The sequence below is a fragment of a genome, unplaced genomic scaffold (assembly GCF_019419815.1).
Source record: "Pyrus x bretschneideri cultivar Hongxiangsu unplaced genomic scaffold, Pyrus_bretschneideri_v1 Contig24, whole genome shotgun sequence".
Taxonomy (NCBI): Eukaryota; Viridiplantae; Streptophyta; class Magnoliopsida; order Rosales; family Rosaceae; genus Pyrus; species Pyrus x bretschneideri.
This window is the reverse complement of record NW_025999546.1, coordinates 3,774,916-3,780,471: the sequence shown is the minus strand read 5'-3', so window position 1 is coordinate 3,780,471 and position 5,556 is coordinate 3,774,916. Positions and strand designations below refer to the sequence as shown.

Genomic DNA, 5,556 nt, shown 5'->3' with positions numbered 1-5,556 from the left:
AACTGACTGAAGGTATAACATTGCAACAAATTCAAAAATAAGATATGACATTGAAACTTTTTAAAGACGAGGTATGAAACTATTAATGACCCAATAGTTGAGGTAGTTTTATGTAATTTACCCTTTTATTTAATAAATGAATAGAATATAAAAGACATCTAAAATTAATAATGAATACGATAAAATTTCAGATTTTTTAGAATCTAGACACATTCAAATTTTCATCCTTTTTGTTAAAATGTTTGGATTTCGGAATTTTGGGTCGGAATCCGTACTTGTATTTTAACACATTCCACCCAAATCACACTACTATACGTAGTGTATTAGGTACACGTACAATTTTTTTTTTCTGTTCTATATATCCTGAAATAACTTGAACTAGATAAAATGCATTTGGCTAGCAATGTCTGAACAGCGTTTGTTCCATGATAGCAAAAGAACCTCGGTACAACTTGTGCATTTGGCCACTACAGCAGTATGCATATAACAAGTATCTCTCACTCTGAGATGATAACCAAGTCTTGGAAACCCGCGAGTGGAGCACCAACCCAATGTATAAATGGGTGTCTAATCACCCCCCAATCATCTCAAATGATTGTGATCGCATGCTGGAATTAGAGGCCTCTGAGAACCAGACATTAAAATCTCAATAAGGACACAATCTTTTCATACCACTGAATATAAATGTGGATCGTAAGTGACCCGACAATATCCAAGGGAACATGCACATATGGACAATGTAGGAGAGAAAGAAAAAAAAAAGCAAATAAATGAGTAGTGGCTAGAACTAGTGGTTTGCTGATTTTGTTTGCCCTTCATGTTGAAACGAAAGGGGATCATAAGCATTGGTCTAGGCAATTATAGCAAGCATTATTTAAGGGAGAGGCATAGGAGTTGTCACGAGTGTTTCACATCTTGAAAAAAATGTGTGATTGGACTCCAATTCAGTACAAGTGCAAATGTGGTGTGCCGGCCGGCCAGTGAAGTGTGGGGAGAGTGGTTTGTGTGCATGTCCCACAAAGGCTGCGAACATGTTGAAACTGGCCAGACATTTGTCAAGGGAGAAAACAAAAGCTGTTCGTCATATCTTTCCTTGTCTGATTTTCTTTCTTTTCTTTCTTGATTTTTATCTAAGAAGACGAAAGCTTATTTCTTTTGTTTTTCTAGTCGACATAATTTGTCTAAATTACTACCAAAGAATTAATATTTCTAAAATGCCTTCATTGGAATCCCTTCATTTGAATAGGGATTTAACTTTATCCAAAATCCGTGGAGCACTATTCCTTGCTAGCTAGCTAGCCTCATAAAGGTAACTCGCTAGGTATACTTTAATTAGTTTACCTTAGCATGAAGATAATAACTAAATTGCATATATTCAGTTTCCCTGGCTTCTAGTGCAAAAAAAATCAAAAGCAAACTTTGTATTGTATTCAGATTTATAGATTTTTTTACGAAGTCTTTTTTTTTTTTTTTCTCTTTTAAATCTACGAAGTCTATCATTAAACTCTCAAAAATGTGAGAAGTCTCTCATTAAAAAGTATCTAGAATTCATGAAATTTCTAGTAGTCAATAAAAGTCTGCGAAATTTACAAAAGCCTTTCACATAAAAAGCAAATCTAGGTACATATGGAAATCTATATGAGCTGACAGCAATCAAAATTGTATTTCCTGCAGCTTCTCCAGATCAATAGCCGGCATCGGAAGGGGGGGTGGGTTTGGGTGGCGGCAGAAAGATGGTTTTATGAGGATGCGATACGGTTATGATGAGTATGACAAGGTGGTGGCAAAAGATGTGATATAATGCTGACGGAGGCAGTAGCAGATGTGAAATCTCGTTCCTGGATTTCACTATTATAATCTATGTATTTGTATTATTGAGATTTTATATTATTTTTCGAGAAATTATATTAATTTATTTGGATTTAGATTTTAATTAAATTAGTTATGAAGTTGGAAGTTGAAAGTAATTATCTAAAATTCGTTGACCTTTCGAGGTCACAAGTAACGTATTCAAATAGATCTTGAAACTAGTAGCGCATAGGTGAAAGCCGTTTACGAATCCGGATTAAAACGGTATAGATACGGGCATTTGAAGTTGTGTTACTAAACTATAGATTTTAAATTTATTTCGGGAAAGAGGCCAATCACATTTATGTGAGTTAAGGGAACCAATCAGAAGGGGGGAAGAAGGAGGGAAAGGAGAGAGGGGAGGAAACACCCAAGCAACCTTGATCCGATTTCAAACCCCAACCCAGTTCCTTGATCCGGTTGTATCTCTTCCTTCCGACGTTCGATTGAGGTGATTTTGGTTTCTATGGAAAGCCCTCAGCGAACCCAACATCTTTGTGTTATTATATCTCTCAATTTCCAACCCAATTTTACAAGCCAAAGCCACAAACTCCACAGTTTTCCTGCAAGTTTTCTCATGTTATGGTGATTCCGACAACGATTACTGCCGATAACCACCACCAATAGACTCCCCTCAACCCTTGGAGCAAGGCCCAAGCATGGGATGATGCGTCGGAGTTCATTTTGACGATGAATTGAGGAACACCCATTTCTAGGTTTTCCAGTGGGTTCGAGGGCAATTGAAGCTTTTCCCAGAAAAATTGGACTTAGCCACAACTATGAAACTTGTTCCACTCACTAAGATCTATTTTCCTGTAAAATTTGGTAATTTTTTGGAAATAGTTGAATTTTCGGGCTAGTTGGGGTGGCCGACCGCCACCCGCAGTGGCGCGTGCGGCGGGCGTGGCAGTGGGCTAAGGATGTCTTTCTAAGTCCAAGTAAATGGCCTGAATTCATGATTGATATCTGTATGAAATGGTTTGGTTGTTTGAACTTAGTTTCATTATGATACATCACTTGATCAAAATTTGAATTGACTATCTGACTGTTGGATCGTCACCAAACTTTAATGCATTATAGAACGTAATATTTGAGGATAGCTGGAACTAACATATCAAGAATCTGACTTAACGATCTTCCCAAATTAGATTTCTAAGTTAGTAAAATTAATTGTTAACCGCCACCTAATTCTAGCAATTGGCGGAGATCCGACCGTCGGATCATGATGAGATTTTAGTATGTTGATCTTTGAGTATAATGTGGACCTTAGGAAGTTACAGATCTAGATTACGATGTGCAGATCTTTTGGATTAAATTGCTAGGGTGTGGACCCCACCATTGTTTTTTTTTTTTTTATCAACAGGTCTGGAACCATTTGAATTACTAAAATTAGTATTACTAGAGACTCAGTGAAGCTTTGCGGACTTGCCTTGCACTACTACAATATAGGCTATCACCGGCGAAGCAAAAAGCGACAAGAAATCCAATTTTTGTCGGAAATATGGCAAAAATCCAACATAAAACAATGTAATGTCGGATTATAATTGCGACACTAATGCTATCGTCACAAAAGGGCTTCAATGTCGGTTTGTTCGCTTAATCCGTCACTACACAACGTTAGTTAAAAGCGACACTAATGTTGACGTCGGTTTAAAGCGACGTATACTTCAACATTATGTCAGTTTAAAGCGACGCATACTTCAACATTACGTCAGTTTAAAGCGACGCATATTTCAACATTACGTCGGTTTAAAGCGACGTGTACTAGTAATTCAACTATAAAATATTCAACCTACCATCGGTTTTAACCAACATCGTGATAAAATTAAACAAATAAAATATCCCTTAACCGACGTCAGATAACAATTAAATAAATAAAATATGCAAACTAGTAACGGTTTTAACCGACACCACCTTTGTTAATAATAATAAAAATATCTAGAAATCTGTCTCTGCATTTGTTTTCAATTAATTGTACCTAAAAAAAAAAAATTATATAACCAAAATAATAAATTTCAATAATTTATTCAAGAATTCAACAGAGGTCTTTAGGTGTAGAATTTCTTGTTAAATGCATTCTATTTCATATAAACAAGTATGTACAAAGCTATTAGAGAACCAGTTACAAGATGAAGATTAAAAAACGAACAATTACATACAATACTAATCAGAGCTCCATGCTTGCGTATAATACTAGCAGCTGCCATGATGCGTTCCCGTGCTTGCCTTTGTCAAAGACCACATATTCTGTAGCTCCATGCTGCCATATATAATACTAGTAGCTCCATGCAATCATGCTTGCCATCAAATCAGTGCTCCAATACTTTACTACTTCAACATTAGGGTTCTAATCTCTATAGATTAAATTCAGGTTTTATACCTTTCAAAAATTATGGATCTGAAATTTCCAGTGTCTTGCTCTTCAGATCCAAAATGAACATGCGTGAATTTTTATATGGATTTTCGAACTATTGATCTTACTAAACAAGAACATAAAAGAGGAGCTCAGTGGAGATTATAGCTTTAGTGAGTCATGCATTAGACTGCTTAGCATTCACATATTAATAGCTACATGGAAGGTTATAAATACATCAAGAGTTCCACTTATTCTTCCTACCCTTTCACCGCGAAATCATCCAATTAGAATAGATTTTGTTGTTATACCTTTAAATGACAGATCTAGAACGGAGACAATTCTCTTGTGGTTTTTCCTTGAGATGCGATTTGGGGCTGTACCAGTGGTTGCATCGTCTTTTTTTTTTTTTTTTGTAGAGATCTTAGGTCCCTGCAAAAGAAACAACACAAGAATGAGGAGTTGAAGATTTTTTTCTTGTATGGTATATTTCAATCCGTGAACCTGAGTGCATGAATCGGCAAGGGAGGGTGAGAAGTTTACCTGAGTGTGTCGGCACCAAGATCGGTGTTGCTACCCTTCTGGTGATGCAGTAAATCCATGGTTGCAAGGTCTTATGGGTTGATGATGGAAGATTAAGGTTTGGTTTGCAGAAAATGAGGTTAGGGTTTGAGAAAATGTGGAAAGAGAAGCTTGCAGTTTTAGGGTGTGCTTGGAAGAAGGGAGAGATAAATGAGGGAGGTGAGCCTCTTGAAATAGGGAGACTGCTATCCTCTTTTTCGTTTAAAAAATGGGGGGAAATATCCCGCCCAAAAGAGAAGAAGATGGAACGATAGGAAATGGAGAAGTCGAGGAAAAAGAGAGAGAATAGGAATGAGAGAAAGAAGGATGAAAGAAGCGTGAGTGGGTGGGTACAGAGAGAGACATTATGGAGACGGAAAAGAGGGGGGGGTGAACAAGAACCACTTAAAAACAAATGTGAGAGAAATGAGGCATGTGTGTCAGAGAGAGATAAAGAACCCATGTGAGGAACCGACCAAAGAGAAAGAAATTAAAAATGATATGACACTGATGTGTGTGTAAGAGAGAGAGAGAGTCACGTGAAGTCTGACATTCTTTTGTTGGAATCACAACATCGGTTTAAATTAATGTTGGTGTCGGTCTAAACCGACACTAACTTCTGACACACTTTTTAAAATTCACGTAGCGTCGGTTTAATGAAACTCGCGTCGAATTAAAAGATGATAGCGTCGCTTAAAACTGACACCAACATTTTAAGATTTTAATAAATAAAATACTTAATAAAAAAACAGAAATATAATTTTATTATTATATATCATCACATTCTAATTGAA

General features: G+C 36.6%; 1 long non-coding RNA gene across 1 annotated transcript; it reads right to left on the bottom strand.

Moving 5' to 3' along the window:
* Nucleotides 1-4,370: 4,370 nt before the first annotated feature.
* Nucleotides 4,371-5,157, bottom strand: LOC125478327. The gene is made up of 2 exons (XR_007259194.1): nucleotides 4,745-5,157; nucleotides 4,371-4,633 (listed from the first exon to the last, which is right to left on the bottom strand). It is a non-coding gene; the product is annotated as an uncharacterized LOC125478327 (long non-coding RNA).
* Nucleotides 5,158-5,556: the final 399 nt, after the last annotated feature.